This window comes from Equus asinus, chromosome 23 (genome assembly GCF_041296235.1).
Source record: "Equus asinus isolate D_3611 breed Donkey chromosome 23, EquAss-T2T_v2, whole genome shotgun sequence".
NCBI lineage: Eukaryota > Metazoa > Chordata > Mammalia > Perissodactyla > Equidae > Equus > Equus asinus.
This window is the reverse complement of record NC_091812.1, coordinates 30,837,716-30,847,185: the sequence shown is the minus strand read 5'-3', so window position 1 is coordinate 30,847,185 and position 9,470 is coordinate 30,837,716.

Below are 9,470 nucleotides of genomic sequence, written 5' to 3'. Positions count from 1 at the left end.
TATTATGCTTCTCTTTTGATGTTTTTATAAGCAGCATACTTGTTCATTGAAACTTAGACCAGATCTAAACCATATAGATTTTGAAGATTGCAGTGTCTTACCCTTATAACTAAAGTTGGCCTCGCAACCTACACACAAAAGCAAAATTTCCTTTTGGAGTATCAAACAACATCATAACTGCTAGATTGCCAATAAATTGGAAGTAATGGATCCACAATCTTTTATAATTTATTTCATTCTTACGTTTATCAAAACACTGTGGTCGTCAAAAGACATTATTCAGGCACATACTTCATCCATATTGATTTGAAGTGGGATTTTAATAAAAGGTGACAAAAAGGGAATTTATTTTAAAAGTAAAAATGTAAATTTACGCAGTACTATCACACCTACCACTCATTCTGTAAATCACGTAATGGACAGTGTCATTTTGACATGTAGAGCATTTCTTTTCTTCCATCACCTTTGAATTAATTGGATTGTAAGGGGCAGGACAAGGGAAAGAGGGATGGAATTTGGAATGTGCAATGGCTCCCAGTGCTATTTGTAGCACTGGAACATTTTGAAGTCAGGTAGATATTAACCTAATAAGGGAAGCCCCACTGGCTTTCTGTCTCCTCCAGACAATAAAACGACATAATTGTGTCTGTGCCCCTCTTTTCAATTGTTCTCCTATAACACAGATTGAGAACTAACCACAGATTCTAATTAACTCAAATCAGACTAATGAGAGAGATGATAAGTACTACAACAGGAAGGTTAAGAAATTAATCCTAATTTTAAACCTTAAAGATGTTTGGTACAAAGGAAATAAATGTTAAAGGGACAAATTGGACCACTAACTACTTCACAGATGTTGGTAGTTAGAGCTAACCAATCAATGGCTTTAATCTATTTGAATGCAAGTTCCTGACTTTCTACAAGGAGGAATTTCAACACCTGAAGGAGAGTGGCCCAAGTTTCTAAGCGCTGTTAAGCTTTTTTTCACTTCCTGCACTTGAGTCTGCATTTATCATTGGCTTGGGGAAGAGAAGGGTGGAAGCAGTGGGAATAGGAAAATAACTCATTGATTTAAACATAATTTATTGATTTCCAAACTTGCTTAGCAAGCTTTTTAAAGTTTAGAAAATTTAGAAAGATTGAATATTACAACACATTATTAAAAACATTTGTAAAAGATGTATAATGAGAACTGTTATTCTAATTTAATTGTTTGAGGAAACCATTTATTATGGAGGTGCATTAATGAAATTCCTTATTGAAAATGTACACACTTTCCATTTTTCCATAATTTGCAACTCACGAAAAATGTAACTTTTATATTATTGCTTCCAATGTTCACTAATTTCTCTGAATTCTCAATTGTTTACCATGAAAATAAACCTGTAGAGAAAAAGTCATCTTTTTTAGTGTTGCAAGATTCTCCTACAACAGTCATGTTGTTTGAAATGCATATTAGATGATAAATTTATTTGTAAGTACATGTTTGTAATTCTAATCCTTGTTACACAAAGGATTAAGATAGAAAAAATAAAAATCCATTAAAATAATAAAACTCTGTCCTTCAGTCACTGACCAGTACCTTCCATGAAAGGTTCTCTGGAGGCCCGTGTGACAGTAGGACCAGCTAGTCATCTAGTTGAAATTATATGAGTCTTCCATTTTGTCCGTGGGCCATGGGAAAGAACAGGAGTCCTAGGACCGGGGCACTGCTTTGAAGGACTTTAGGAGGCTGACTTACCAGGTTCTTGTGTCATCCTTACAATCAGAAAAAGTATTTCAAACATCTCTTCTGTTCTGTTGCAGGTGGAGATGGCGATATTAGAAGCCCTTGTTATTGGAAGTCATACAACACTGTTTAGGGTCTTTCAAGTGCTATCTAATTATCCTAATTAGAATACTTTGAATGTTAAGAATCCATTCTAGCATGTACATTACAGTTAATTTATCCACCCATATATCATACTATCTATGCTGAAGGATTTAAAATAAATTGTAAGCAACATAACAGTTGTTATAGTCTACCTGTGGGAAGACTCAGGGTTTTCCTAAGATGTCTATATCAACTCTTTCCCTTGAATATCTGCTAATACAAAATATTTAATTTGTAATAATGAAGACAAATATTCTTCTTTTTAGTACTTTATACATAGTGTCTAATGTTTCAAATTATTTCCCATATATCATTTAATTTATCCACTGAAACCTTGTAAATTGAAACACAATAGAGGCCATTATCGCCACTGTACAAAAGAAAGCAGAAAGACTCACCTTGGTATGGCACAGTATCCAGAGCCACACAGCAAATCTTGGCAGAGCTGCCATTTCTAGTCTTGTGGTTTTCCATTGTGAAATTATTCTTGGTGATCTTTTGTAATGTTCCCCTTGCTGTTTTTCCAAGAAAATCTACAAGAGAAATGTATTTATATTCTTTACATGTTTCATTTCCTCTAATTATTCAATAAAATGATTTTAAAACATTCTCTTTGGCTAGGTTGGAGTATGCTTTTAAATTCTCTGATGATTCCTAAAAAAACCCTAGCCTCTTCAGCATGGAATTTAACTGTAAATTGAACTCCATTCTTATTTAGCAAAGTTTGAATGGCAGCCTGTGCTTTACAAAAATGACAAAATATTTACCACATAATAAGCCTAATTTAAAAAATAAATGGAAATTTTTGTCCACTTATTTTGTATGGGAGAGTTAAGAAACTGGAGTATTCCAGACAAAGTTCTTAAACTTATTTTCGTTCTCTGGCTTATAATTAGATTTGAGTTATCTCTATTTATAATTTACTTCTTCTCCACTATCAATGTTTTCTTCAAAATGGAATTAGCTACTCCTAAGGAAATAATATTGCTTCATGAAAAAAGCACTAGATATGAGTCAGACAAAATGAGTTTGCTTTGTCCCATTTCTGCCAGTTATTTGCTAATTGACTTTGCCTAGTCCTTATAACTACATTAAACCTGGCTTGAAATATCTGAAGAGAGACAATAATATGAATGAGGACGTCATAGAGTTTTATAGAAGTATAAAATAGCACCAAAATAAGTCAGGGTTTTTTGTTTTCCTGGCAAACTCTCACTTCTTTTTCATGCTTCAACTCAGGCATCACCTCCTTGGAGCATCCAGCCCTTGTGTGTAGCCTCTTATCTCACCATATTGGACATACTCCCCTTAGATTACCTCTGTCAGTGCATTTATTCTATGTAGTATCTGTCTAACTCTATGCCTCTCCCATGAGACAGGTAGTCTGTGGAGAGCAGGGACAATATCTTATTAATCTTTGTAGCTCCACTCCAAGAGCTGTGTTAGACACAGAATAGATCCTCAAAAAAGGTTGTTAAATTAATGGATGGATGAATAAATGAATGGAATGGAAGAATATTTACTCACTGTTCTTGCAAGGTTTTGGGGGAAATCAAAACTGGTAATGGGTGATAAGTTAAACGTTTTAAATTCAATCCCATGTGCAGTTTCCCTGAGCTTGCATAACCTAAATAAATGATTGGGAAGTTGAATTAAACTGAACTGAAACTTTAAAACATTTGTTGTGAATACGTGCCTAACCATACGCAGTTTGTGAATGCTGACCTTGTGCAGATTAAACCCAAAGGCCTGCGTGAAGTCGTCTGTCCTACAGCTCGCCCTCCTTGGCATGGCCCTTGCTGAGGTTGAGAGCTGTGGGTGTCTCAGACTGCCAAAACATAAGGAGATATGACAAGTAACCAAACGGGAAACTGCTGGCTGCCTTGGGCTCCCTGAGATTTATGTCTAACAAGGCAGACTTGTCACTGGGCCCTTTGGAGGGGAAATGAAGCGATGAACTAATGCTGGGCACAGGAGGCGCCAGGTCCTGACAGGCTAAGGTGTGACCCGCTGAATCCTAACCATCCCAGACATCTTTAGAAGAACAAGTGAGCTGGGAGAGGGCTAGGGGCAGGCAAGGTTGCAGGGGAAAGGAGGTGTATACAGAGCCCACAGAGAGTAGCAGAAGAAAGGGCAAGTGAGATTACTGGTCATCTGGTGTCTTAGATTCACGCAAAGCAAACTTCAAGCACAACAGCAAATACAACCTTTGAGCCTGACTGTCTCCAAAGAGTATTTACCAAGTGCCGTCTGGCTTGATCTCCCAGACTTGGTTAAATATGCATTTTGTTAATGTTGCATTTCTGACTTATTGTTATTATTATTTCTATTTTTTTCTTAGATTTCTTTTAACACCTCACTTGCTTGAACACTATAATTCTGATACCGAGGAAAGGAAGAAATAAAAGAAAAGTGAGGAGAGAGGAGAAAATTCCACATAGCACTTTTAAAAGGTTTTCTAATAGAAAAAAATGATATTTGACATTTATAATTATATTCTTAAGTATAATATATTATGAATATAATAGCATTTGATCATATTATTAAATATAATATATACATATGCTTCTACACATGTTATTCTCCATTTTAAAACACTAATATTTAGAAATTAGCAGGCAATTCATTCAACTCATGCCGTTTTTATAAGCTACCTTTTCTTAAAGTGAAAAACAGGGTCAATAGTAACATTAAAATGTGTTTTATTTGGTGGCTGAAGGCACACAAACATAATCGAAGCAGTTACATATATCATTGTACTTTATTATATTAAGGAGAAATGGGAAGTTATAAATGAAGTGAAAGTTCTTATATGCCTTTATTGTGACCATTTTATCACATTTTATTACAGTTCTCTACTTATATGACCAATGCTCCAACTGAATCCAAGATCAAGGAAAATGGGGCGATATTTTGTTCACCGCTGAATTTTCAGCACCTAGAAAAATCCTTGGGGCATAATAAGTTCTTAATTAAAGATATTTAATACATAAAGAAATGAATAGAATTAAAACCTCACACATATCACACTATTTGTTTTAAGAATATAGTTTTAGAATGGTAGCAATTAATTTTTTTAACATAGTACACCTCTCATTTTTCACACATTGAAACTAGTCATAGAAGTATAAAATATTCAAAGAGGTAGATTTTCTAATGGGTTCATCACTGGCAATGAATATTTAATTGCTCACATTATTTTCAGCTCTATGAGAATTAGAAAGTAATAAAAGAAGATAATATGTGAATAGTCTACAATAAATTGAAGAGTAGAAAGCATTTTATCTGAAAAATATACCGAACTTTGTTTTTTTTTTTTTAAATTTTATTTTTTCCTTTTTCTCCCCAAAGCCCCCCGGTACATAGTTGTGTATTCTTCGTTGTGGGTCCTTCTAGTTGTGGCATGTGGGATGCTGCCTCAGCGTGGTATGATGAGCAGTGCCATGTCCGCGCCCGGGATTCGAACTAACGAAACACTGGGCCGCCTGCAGCGGAGCGCGCGAACTTAACCGCTCGGCCACGGGGCCAGCCCCAAAAATATACTGAACTTTTGTCTTTATATGGCATTCAGAATATACGGAGTGTAGAAGAGAACACATTTTTCCTTTTGGAGACACACAATGAGCTGGATTCTTTAGATATTTAATAAAAGTGGCTTAATTTGACATAAGTTTCAGAATGTCAAATTTATGTAACAAAATAGAAATGTTCACTCCTTACTGAAAAATCTCAGTAGTAGTTAGGGGCAGATCAATTAATATAGCACAAACCCAGAAAACCCATTTCATTACTTCTCAAGGATAGACACAGTTTTCACCACTAAGATAAGGAAATCACATCAAGCAAGGGTTTCTCTTCTATCCAGGTGGTACCTGCTAAGCCTCAATAACCTCAGGGGCACATAATACTGGAGGAAAAACCATCTCTCCTCCCTTCCCCAGACCTTGAGAAACCCTGCCAAGGCTAGTGCGTATCATGAGCGTCAGTCATGAGCATCAGTCACTGAAGCAGCAACAGATCATTGGAGATAACCTGTTTCCACACTGGGAGGGTGTGGCAGCAACAGCAGAAAAATAAGGCAGTGAAGATTTAAAACAGATGTGACATGGAGTTCCACATGGTTCTCAAACCTTCCAGACGAGAGGGATTCTTAAAAATAGAGACTTGTGAGCTCCTGCTCTAGAAATTCTGATTCATTATGCTTGGTATAGAGCTCACCCTATCTGAGTCTGTTGACCCTGAGTTTGGAGAACATCTAATCTAGTCCAGGCTCCTTTCAATCAGAAACTCCAGGCCCAGAAAACAGGAGGAACTGAGAGGATAGCAAACAATGTTAGAGCAAAGACCACATACTGGATTTCAGTAGTTCCATCTTCACGATGCCACACCTTTGACTGAGAGGGGCTTAGAGATTTTGAAAACCGTTGTCCATGATGCAAGTTACGCACAGCCCTTCCTCATGTGGAATCTACACTATTCATTAGCTGGAAACTTTTATTTCCAGTCTAGCAAAGGTAATCTTTAATCCCAGCCACTCTCTTGAGTATTATCATTTCTGAAGCTATAAATTAAAAAAGCATTCCAAGTTCAATGCCTTTAAAAACAGCAATTACAAAATACTGCTTATGTTACTATCTATTTTCCTCATTGAAAATAGTCTTATCAGTTTTTCTGATTATATAAATAATGTATAATCTTTGTAAAACTTTAAAGAATGCATCAAGTTATAGGGAAGGATGAAAAAAATCCTCTGAAATCCTGCTACTCTCATATCCATTTGTAGCATTTTGGTCAAATTCATTAGGCATCTTTACGCAGTCATGCAGATTTATATAGAAAACAGCATAAATGGGATGATATCTTACATGCTGAGTCAGTCGTTTTGTGAACTGACATCCCCTCTCCCTCTACTCCATACTCCCCTCCTCACTTCATTCCCTAGTCATCAATGATGTCGCCAACAATTACCTCCCTGGTGTATGTCTTTCTAAACCTTTCCCAAGCATATAGAATCAAATAAGCATACATACAAATACACAGGGCACAAATAAAACACATTTTACCACTTTGTTTTATATAAATGGAATGTTGTATGTATTTCTCTGGGTCTTACTTTTGCCCCTTAGCTGTATCGTGAACATATTTCCTGGGAAATATATAGAGATCTAGTTCATTCCTTTTAATGATTAAGTAATATTATATGGAACTATCATAATATATTAAATTATTTCCCAGTTGGTAGACATTCACTTTGTTTCTGAAGCTGTCATATCTTTGTCACATGTCCTTATGCACTGATACTTTCATTTCTCTGGGCTACAATACGAGGAGTGAGAATAGTGAGTAAAGGATACGTGCCAAGATGTATAATATTTATAGTGTCAGGATGCTTTCCTAGAAGGTTGTAATTATTTATGCTTCTGCCAGTAAGGTGAAGGACAAATGAAGGCACTGAGCCATCTTCTCATGTGCATCTCTCAAAAGCATTTCCACTTGATGATTATTACTTGCCCAAACTTCTGACTTGGTTGGCCATATAACACCCAGTTCGTGAGGGGAAGTTCAGATTGCATGGTCATTTTGATGTTCCACGGTCAGGAGTTCAGGCTCCACAGGATCAAAAGCACTCCAGGAACTGTTTCTCAAAAGAATATGTCAAAGAGAATATAGATTTGCTCCCAAACCCTAGAGGTCCGCAACGCAATCCTCTTATTGGAGCTTGCCGGAGACGCCCCGTGGTGCTCCTGTTTACCACAGACTCCCGGGGTCTTAGGATCTGCAGCTGTGGGTCTGCAAGCGGAAGACCAGCTTGCCCTGAAGCTGGGACTGGCTGCAGAGCCTTCTCTTGCTCTGGTTTCCACTCAAACACCAGTTTTAGGGGTGACTCGGTAAATGGGGGTAGTATCTGGGAGGGGACACTGCCCTTATGCTGGTACTACCAAGGCCTGTTCTGGGAGTGCTGAAAGAAGCTGGTGAGTGAAATTGCTGCAGCTTGTGACAAGACAGGCCATTGCTGAGATGACACCCCCTAGAAACAAATAGAAAAAGCATGTCTCTTCCCCGTTTTTGCCTTTCAGTCTCCTCTAGCACCCCTATTGGGAGAATCTAACAGGAAATCAGCTGGGAAAGAGAAAGATTATTTGCAGATTCAAAACCTCAGAATCACAGAGTAGAGTGTAGGAGGATGGGTTTGGAGATGATTTATATACAACAGCACCCATAAATTGATAATCAACTTAGTCTACTGCACAACATGCATAAAAGCAACTTGAATTGCCTTATTGTTCTTATTATAAGAGTAGTACGTATTTATTGAGGAAAATTTAGAAAAAGAATAAAATAAAAATCACCCATAATCCCACTGCTTAAAAAAAATTGGCACCTCCATTGCCCTTATTACATACACAAACACACATATACACACATATGTATACACCTTTATATTTGCAAAAAATGAAGTAATATTCTACATTCAACTTTTGAAACCTACTTTTACACTTAAAAATCTAGTGTACTATTAGCATCGTCATTTGTCGTTAAATAATCCACAACATCAATGTTATTGTCCACATAGGATATTAGTGTATCTCCTTATGGCATATATACTAATATATTATAAATCATTCCTTCACTTTTGAATATTTTAAATAATTTGTATTAATAAGTTATACTATGATAGATATCTTTCTTTTAAATTCTTTACAAACATCTGTTGATATACTAAGGTTTGGAGTAATGTTCACTCTACTTATTACATTGTGTTTGAATCTTAATGCTATTTACTCTGCATATAAGTTCTTTTGAAAGTATTGTTTGTCACATATAGTGAAGCAATTTCTTGAATGGCAGTTCAGAAGCAAACTTCCTCCCTTCCTTCCTCTCTCCCTCCCTTCCTTCCTTCCTTCTTTCCTTCCTTCTTTCCACCCTTTCTTTTGCCAATCATGTTATGGTCTTAGGCTTAGGCATTACTCACATTGCTGCATATTCCTTTCTAGAGCAGAAATTATGACTACAAATGCACATAGGGAGAGATTTTCTGAGTGTAAGTAGTGATGAGAACAGCTGGGATGGAGACTGAGGGAAAAGGCAAAGACATTTCACATAGATATAAATGGAATTGCTTAGCACAAGAACTTAGAATTTCTTGTGCTTGGAGAATAAATTGGAATCAAATATTTTTTTTCCTTACAAATATTAAATGCTAAGTCTTAAAACCATCTGTGCTCTTTCTGAAAGTTTAAAATTTGAATGTAGGTAAGCCAAAGTGAAAAAGCCTAGAGGGGGACTGTTGCATTGCCAAGCAACTTTGCTAATCTGAGATGTCACAATCAAGTGCCATGAAAAACTTGGCCACAATAAGTGTGTCCCCAAAGCCAGTGAGTCAGCATCAGCTATTTCAGGAGGAGTTTGTGAGGAGCCCAAAAAAGTCCCCAATGAGGATGAAATTGTCTTCAGTCTGTTTCATCTTTCTTTTGCAAGGCAAACTCTCATACCTCAATTCACTGGTACCCAAATCAAATATAGTCAAGGAGTTAAGACGTATCATGTGTCATCCTCTGAAGGTACTCACAGCGAAATGAGAGGATCTCCTGAATTT